The sequence below is a fragment of the Notechis scutatus genome, chromosome 1 (genome assembly GCF_049901735.1).
Source record: "Notechis scutatus isolate UNSWTSFEM ecotype Mainland chromosome 1, rNotScu1.2, whole genome shotgun sequence".
NCBI lineage: Eukaryota > Metazoa > Chordata > Lepidosauria > Squamata > Elapidae > Notechis > Notechis scutatus.
Genome location: NC_142009.1, coordinates 230,788,461 through 230,797,702, shown reverse-complemented (window position 1 = coordinate 230,797,702; position 9,242 = coordinate 230,788,461). Strand labels below are relative to the sequence as shown.

General features: G+C 40.7%; 1 pseudogene; it reads right to left on the bottom strand.

The window, feature by feature from the left end:
• Nucleotides 1-3,718: 3,718 nt before the first annotated feature.
• On the bottom strand, nucleotides 3,719-4,664 carry LOC113421930 (olfactory receptor 9G4-like; annotated as a pseudogene).
• Between the last annotated feature and the right edge of the window lie 4,578 nt (nucleotides 4,665-9,242).

The following is a 9,242-nucleotide window of genomic DNA, read 5'->3' as shown; positions in this document are numbered from 1 at the left end:
GAAATTGTCTTTTCAAAAACAGAAAAATTATATATTCAAGATTGTCCAAGACACTTGGGAGGCATCCAAGAGCCTTGCCCTACACATTGCTGGATGTGAGACACTGTTTCTTAAGTTGGACACAAGGAGAGGTCAGTTAGAATTGTTGCTGTTATACCAGCCTCCCTGCTATGTAGCAATCTGAGCTCCTTGATTCCATAGTTGGGCTGGTGGGAGACTTCTCTGAATTTATGGTGCTGGGAGATTTCAACCTGCCATCTCTAGATAAGGAGTCAGAGGTAGCTCCATTGCATGGAGCTAAACTATTCAGGCCCAACTTATATGTGATTAGGTCTGGGTGGTGGTTAACTTCTCTTAGAAGGAGTGGCCTGCTGGCTCTTAAAGAGATGATGGTGTACACCTTCCTCGAAGAAACATCATTCAATCCAAATTGTCTGGACTCTGGACAGCTTTCATCCAATTTCTAATTTTTCCTTTTTTAGAGAAAGCGGTAGAGAAAGTGGCCACATAGCAGCTTCAGAGAACCCTAAATGAGGCAAATTATCCAGAATCCAGATCCATTTCAGTTGTGATTCAGGCCAGGGTTGGGGACTGTGGCAGTACTGATTGCACTCATGGATGACCTCTGGTGGGAGCAGAATGGAGATAGTACATCCATCCTGGCTCTTCTTGACCTCTCAACATTCTTCAATACTATCAAGTATAGTATCCCTCTGAGCTGGCTTCAGGAATTGGGGCTGGGTAGCTTTGTATTGTGTTGGTTCTCCTTCTGCTTCTGTGGCTGATTACAGTTGGTGTTAACAGATAATCAGAGTTGGAAGGGGCCTTGTAGGTCATCTAGTCCAACCTCCCCCACCCAAGCGGGAGACCCTACACAATTTCTGACAAATGGCAGTCCAATCTCTTCTTGAAAGTCTCAAGTGATGGCGCTCCCACAACTTCCGAGGGCAAAGTGTTCCATTGGTTGATTGTTCTCACTGTCAGAAAGTTTCTCCTTATTTCCAGGTTAAATCTCTCCTTGTTCAGTTTCCATCCATTATTCCTTGTCTGGCCTACAGGCGCTTTAGAAAATAGCTTCACCCCCCTCCTCTCTGTGGCAGCCCCTCAAATATTGGAAGACTGCTATCATGTCTCCCCTGGTCCTTCTCTTTACTAGACTAGCCAAGCCTAGTGTTGATAGAAAGAACCTACCTGCAGCCCCTATTTTATGGGGTGCCTCGGGGTTCAATTTTCTCTCCCCTTCTATTTAACATTTACTGAGGCCACTAGGTGAGGTGATCCATCAGTTTGGCATGAGATATTATTGATATACAGATGACATCCAGCTTTTTATCTCTACCCCCAGGCCCCTTGAACGATGCTGTAGATATCTTATCCCTCTCTCTGGAGGATGTTGGAAACTGGTTGGGGTAAAACGTGTCCAGAGAGTCCAAATACCCACAGCCATTCTGACTTCCTAGGGTTGAGTTGGAACCTAAGGTTCTTTCATCTTTAGTTTCTGGATGGGGTTGCACTACCCTAGACAAACCCAGTGCACAATCTGGGGGTCCTCTTAAATTTGTGGTTCCTACTCAACAAGCAAGTGGCAGCTGTGTCTAGCTGTGGCCTTTGCCCACCTTTGGGTGGTACATCAATTGTATCCATTCCTGGACTAGAAGGCCCTGCTTATGGGACTCATACCATTGTAACCTCTCATTTAGACAATTGTAACATGCTTTACACGAGGCTACCCCTGAAGAGCATTTAGAAACTTGAAGTGGTGCAGCCAGATATACAGCATACATAATACCACTTCCATGTGAGCTGCATTGGTTATTGGTGTGTTTCTGGGTGCAATTCAAAGTGATAGTTAGCTGGATAGAGGATTAGCTGGATAGTTAGCTGGATAGAGGGATCGCCTTTCTCCAAGAGACTTTACCCACCCAGCTTAATGTAGCAGATTGAGCACGCTATAAACTCTATCAAAGAGCATCAGCTGGTAGAGACAAGAAGACAGGCTTTTTCTGCAACAGTCCCTGATCTATGGAACATCCTCCCTTCAGAGATGAAAATGGCCCCAACCCCTTCATAGGCCCTAAACACCAGATTATGTTCCTGTGCCAGGGGTGCTGAATGTGCCAAGGGCCCCATTTCCTGGCTGAATTACTAACTGGTCAATAAACTTGTCTGCTGTTCATAGTTATTTTGGGTTTTTAAAACTGTTTTAAAAGTGTCTTAATTGGTCTGAGGGTGGGGAGTCTAATCCCTCAGCAGGCCCAGCAGCTGGAGCTAGAGCTTTATTTGAGCACCATGACAGAATCCCCATCAGTCAATTGCAAAAGACAGCTTTATTTGGAACCACTTCCATTCTGCAACCATACCTTTAACCCCATCAAAGAATAGCTTCTGCTTATCCCAGGACCTTGGAAAAGACTCAATAGGTGGCCAACAATGGCAAATCCAGTCTAAACATCTGGATGACTTAATATTCAACGACAACAACTATGATGAGGATGATGATAAGCAAGATCCAAACAGAAATAAGTGCCAACTGTCCAAATTAAATTCTAAAAAAAAAAAAATCCAAATAGCAATATGGATCTTTTCTTCATTTTGGCCTTTTTTGTGTATATGATTTTTTTTAAATGAAAAATGACATATGAAGTATATAAATTAAATAAATAGGTAAATATAACAAACAAAAAAGACAGCTTTTTTAAAAATAAAATAAAATGTCAAGAATTTTTTTAGAATATCCATTCAACAAGAAACAATATTTTAGACATAGTTTACTAGTGAAGCCGATATTGAAATATGGATTTGAAAAACAATATGGATAAAAAGGATACAGGGGAAAATTGAAATATTGAATATGCAAATGAAAGGATTCATAGAAAAGGGGTGAAGAACTCTTTTCTGCTTCAGTCAATGCAAAGAATTCAACACCCATGTTCAACAACAGACTGAATGACAGATTACTAGCACAGAGCACACCGTTGCCCTATCCTGTCACTCTGGTAAGTTAAAAGGTGGCTAATCCTGGATCCCAGCTACCTGCCTTCAGATAGGCTGCCCCACTTCCTCATTCAGTAAAGACAATAATTGCTTATTTTTTTCTTCTTCCTAATGGATGATCCTTGGTTGGGGAAGAAGTGAAGCTGAAGGAATACACCAACCATTGCCTTTAAATTCTCTCATATGAAATCAGTAAGGACTATCCAGCCAGAATGCTGAAGAAGGATAGGATTTAATTTTGAAGCAATGCAATTTAGGCTGCTACACTTTTTAAAATAATTACATCAGTGAGGAACACGTATGTGAACATGACTGTGAGAATGGCTCTAAGAGAAGATCCCTGAGGTAATTCCCAAATATTGGGTAGAGTTTGGGAGAGAATTAAGCACATGTTTTGTCCATACATGTCTATCATCATGCCTGCTGTGTTTCCTTTCAATTTCCCTTATTGTGAACCATATTTTGAAATGTTTACAGATAGGAAAAGGACTGGGAAGATGCACATGTGGGAAACAATTCCCCCCAAGAAAAATAAATAGATTGTAAAGATGGCTCCTTTGACCATCAAGGAAGGAAGGGGGGAGGGAGGGAGGGAGGGAGGGAGGGAGGGAGGAAGGAAGGAAGGAAGGAAGGAAGGAAGGAAGGAAGGAAGGAAAGGCTGACCCTACAGGGAGAGGTTTAAATTGTGTGAAGTACAATCTGCGGAAAGAGATGTTGATGGCATTCATTTGGGTATTGTGAATCTCTCCCAGACTTTCTTGAAAGCTGCCTTCACATCCTTGTTGCATAAGCTGTAAATGAAAGGGTTGGCCAGAGGGTTGACTACTGTATAAAACAGTGCATTTGCCTTGTCCCAATTTGGAGTGTGGTGAAAGTTGGGTGTGAGGTACATGATGAGAATAGAACCATAGAAAAGGGAGACTGACATCAAGTGAGCTGAGCAAGTGAAGAAGGCTTTGCGTCTCCCTGCAGCTGACCGGATGTTAACTATGGCTGCTCCAATGCCAACATATGAGCTCACGATGATAGCTGTGGTTACTAGCAAATTGGAACCCAATACAGCAACAACAATAAGTTCATAGACACCTATGTCATTACAAGTCATTTTAAGAAGTGGGGAGCCATCACAAAAATAATGGTCGATCGCATTATTGCCACAGAAATGTAGTCGAAAGGTGTTGCCAGTGTGTACAGTGTGTGCAAAGCCAGCTGCATAAGCTTCTACCACCAGCTGGACACAGAGCTTCTTGGGCATGGCAGTGACATAAAGGAGTGGGTTGCAGATGGCCACAAAGCAGTCATAGGCCATGAAGGCCAACAGGAAACATTCACTGTAGGCCAAGCCAGCAGAGAAGAAGAACTGGGCTGCACAACCAACTAGGGACATATGGTTGTTCTTGGGCACTCAGTCAGACAAGATCCGAGGAGTGTAGACAGAGGAGTACCAGATGCCCAGGAAGGAGAGGCACAAAGAAGTACATGGGTGTGTTCATGCAGGAGTCCAGGTAGATCAAGGACATCAAACCCAGGTTCCCAGCCAGCGTTAGGATATAGGAGGCCAAAAACAGCACAAAGAAGATTATTTGTAGAAATGGGTCTGTTGTAAAACCAACCAAGACAAAATTGGTAAGCAATGTCCAATTGCCTTCTATTTCCATCATTTTAGTAAGCACAACCTGTTTACAAAAGAAAGAACAATCAAAATTTAGCAGTTTTCAGACCTGAAATAGAGAATAGTTGCTAACATTTTGAGTGATTACCCCTTCTCTGACATATTTGGCATGAGTTTGACAATTTTGCCCCCAAAATGCTTTTACTTTTGCTTTCTTTAATATTCCAAATACATTTACAGGATTCATCCTTTATAAGAAAAGGACAACATAAGGCCCTCATAGCTTAAAGGAAACATTCTGGTGTTGCTTACAGAAACTGCCTCTCCATTAACCCTTATTACATGCTTGGCAGGACTAGATTTCCTGTCTCAGGAACATCTCTGGAGTTTTTTTCCCCTCCTTTGCTGGTACTTTGCTTGTGTGGAGTGACCATTCAAAGTTACAATGGCACTGAAGTGACATGACCATTTTTCACACTTACGACTGTTGCAGCATCCCCACAGTCATGAGAGGCCAGGTGAGGAGATGCGTGCCTCGATGTGAGTGATATTGAGTTGGCCACACCCAGCCAATAACATGACCATCAAGCCATGTCCACTCAGTCACATGACCACTAAGCCACGGCCACCACCTAAGCCACACCCACAGAACCGGTTGTTAAAAAAATTGAATCCCACCCCTGAGTTCCACAACTGTATTACTAGCATCGCTAGCATCACTCTGTTTCCCAGACAATTATATTAAGAGGTATCTGATTACATATGCAAGATTATACATATGGACTCATATGAAATAAATTAAAATGCAATAAGAATTGGATAATGAAGCTGGAATCTATCCTGATTAATATATTTGTTTTAAAAAATGGAAAATAAAAAAACAGCAGAAGAAAGGACCATGGGAAAAATGTCAGAGTTTGAAAGACATATACAAAAAAAAAATCAAGAGCATGGATCTCAAGCTACTGTTTGTGGGAAAACTGGTTCAAAATGTTTGATAGTTGGTTTATAACTCATTTACAAATTGCAAAGATGAGCTAATTGTACAACAATAAATATTGGACACAAAAACGAACATTTTAACATATGTGCAAAAAGACTCAACGGTATGGGAAAGAAATACACCAATATATCCAGAAAATTCTGATAATAAAATCTGAATTAAAACCACATTTTTTATTAGGTATGATCCTAGCAATATAAAAGAAATCTCTCACAATTTAGGAAGAAATATGCTGACAGTGGCAAGAGAGTCCCTCTATGACAACACTGGAAAAGGGAAACCTTGCAGACCAAACATGATTGAGAGACTAATATTGGAGAATAGACATCAATGGAAAAATCGACAGTTAATATTCATAGCAGAAGTTTAAAAAAGTTGGCAAGAAACAGTTCCCTTATATACAACATACCATGGAGCAATAAAGCACTTAGACTATGGTTTTGGAAGATAAACATCAACAATTGAAAAAAATAATTAAATGATCCCAATAATCATAGCCCAAAACATACATACATACATACCAGTGGTGGGATTCAAATTTTTTTTACTACTGGTTCTATGGGCGTGGCTATCAAAGGTGATATATACTGGTTCTCCGAACTACTCAAAATTTCTGCTACCGGTTCTCCAGAACTGGTCAGAACCTGCTGAATACCACCTCTGATACATACATACATACATACATACATACATACATACATACATACATACATTTATTTAATGGTCTGAAATAATTATTGAACAGGGTCAAAAAAAGTTCTGAGGGTGACAATTTGCATCTATAAATTCTAAAATGATTGATAATTTTTTAGTCTGCAAGGAACAAAAAGGAGAATTTGAAGTATAACCTTTTGATTGTAACTATATTTGGATCCACATCTCCCAAGTCAAATCAAGAATGTATTGTGTTTCGAATGATTCACAATAAATGTTGAACAAGAGAAGTAAAGTGCGGTTTCAAATTTAAAAAGTTGCTTTAGCTCATAGGAGTAAAGGCAAACTGCTTCTAAAATAATCCAATTGTTTTCAATGTTGCAAAAACAGCTAAACTCCTTACACTGTTGTAACCCTCCACCAAAGGGACCATTTATGTCCCATTAATTGGCAAAGGATGGATGTGAGAATTGCACAAATTTTTAAACTGATAATATTTAAACTGATAAGAAGTCATTCTGCTAGCAGTTTATATCTAGATTTATGAGACCTTCTAATTATTTTAATACTTTCCTGCCCATGAATAATCTTCCACTGATCATTGTACTGTTTGGGATTTCTGCTTTATTTATTGGTTGAGTTAAATTATTTCCAGTCAATTCAAGGCAGCATGGGTGATTTTTTTTGTCATATAGTATAAACTTGTGAGATATGAGGAAGTGACCAAAAACCCATTTCTACTTCACAAGGAACAATTTCATTGTTAATGTTCTCTTGTTGCACTGTCACCTTTTCAATACCTTCATCATAAGCATTCATAATATTCTCACTTTAAATGACCGTCCCAAACTAATTACCTGAGGTTGGCTGCTCTGCTCTGATGGTCATTAAAATTATCCCAGAAATCACATCACTTAAGAGGAAGAAACCACAAAATGACTGCTTGGGGTGCTTTTGTAAACTGCTTCATTGACATACCTTTCTTTTTTGTGGCCCAAAGTACAAGTCACTCCCCACCCCACACCCATCCCAGTCCCACTAAGTGATCTTTTTTCCATTTTGTGGAGCAGAAGAAAAGATCTGCCCACTCTTCCCTTGTGCAACTGCACGTTTGTCAGCCAAGGTTCTTCCTGAGACACATCTCATCAGGAGCTTGCCATTTTCTGCTTAAATCCAGATTAGTGTCCCCTTTTCTCAAAGGTGTGAACTGCCCTCTTTCCACTTCATGTAAACCAACAGTTTAGGTAACTAAACATTTCAAAGAAGTGCTGGGAAAAGCTTTCCCAGCCCTTTCTCAGAGCTCTATCTGGAGTTGTCTTTCAACTCCCATTCTAAGACTCCTGTCAGAGGAAGTGACTACCATGCACATGGCTGTTTCTGGAAGGAAGCAGAAATCTGAAAAGTGAACCACTTCTGAACACCTTTTTCTATTTACAGAAGGACAGGAATGGATGGGTTGGTACATACGTAGCTCTGAGACCCTTGACTATCAGATGCGACAAAAAGGGCTTTGCCAGCATTGGTCAAGTCCTAACTGCGATAACCATACAACTCTGTTGGAAATCTACCTAAATTATTCCCAGATATACAAAAATTACCTGGATGAAGCTGAGTACATTTTCCTGTTATATCTGTTGGACAAGCCAACAGATCAATCTATGTGGGAGCATTGTGCTTTCATGAATGAAGTGCCCACATTCCCCCCTTCAAATTAAGCATCCTCAATAGCCCCATGGAAGCACTCAGATTAAATAATCCCTCTTGGTGGTATGAAGTGGGGATACTCTTATTACCACCAAAAAGTTTTTTCCCCCTAAATCTTCCATAGGGTGTTTCACCTAAGGGGGGAGGGAGTGAAAAACCACCCCTGAGGCTTCCTGAATTCTCCAGAAAAACAATCACCTTCCTCCTTGAGGGCACTTAAGAAGTTTAGCTGCCATCATCACTTTTAATGAAACGATCACCTTCCCTTATTTCAAGGTGTCCCTTTTATGCCCAGTCCCCCTATTCTAAGCGTGGAACCTCTGAACACAAACAGAATACAAAAAGGGGGAGAAAATAAGAGGGGGAAGGGGTGGGGTGGGGGTGGGGGGAAAAAACAGGCCTCTCCCTACCAGCCTCCATCGTGAGTCATCTGGCCAGCAGCGCTCCTGTCAGTGCGAGAGAGGGAGGAGCTGAGAAACTCCTCCTTTGCAAACCGAAACAGCACAGCGTTTGCTGTGTGAAGCGAGAAGGAGACGGCTCGGAGCCTGGGCGTGGCTTAGGGCAACTGTTCTGTAGTCAGGCTGCCTGCTGCTGCGAAAGCAAAACTGAAAGTGAAACGCCTCTCCTGGTGCTGGCCTTTTGCATTTGTTTTCATATAGAGATTTTGGGGGGGGGGAAAGTTGCTCTCTTTTTTTTCTTTTTTCTTCCCCCGCCCCCCCATAAATTTAGATAGATAGATAGATAGATAGATAGATAGATAGACACACGCACACACACACGTATATTTGTACATGTATAAAAGTTCTTTATTTTTATAACCACCACCACCACAACAAAACAAACGTCTAACACCTTCTTTCTGTTCCACCGTGTGTCAGTTGGAGTGCGATTTCTTCGTGCGCCAAATAACGTTATCGTCCATATTTAACTTGTGCATGTTTATAATCGTTCTAATCAGTGTTTTGTATCGCATACATCACTCACTCTGGTATCCTTAGCTTTATGATTATCGACTTTCAATAATATATTTCAAATTCCCTTTTCTTACTCTCTCTAAGTCATCCGTGTATCAATAACAATATAGTATATGCAGTACTTACGTAATTCAATTCTTTCCTCTTCTATCCAGCCGTTCATAAAATAAATTCCAAATTTTATAGCCGTCTTTTTCTTCCTGTTCTCTAATCGCCATTGTCAATCTACTCATTTCTGCACGTTCCATTTTTTTTTTTTTTTTAGTTATTTCCTCCTCTCTCGGAATTTTTTTCATTTCTC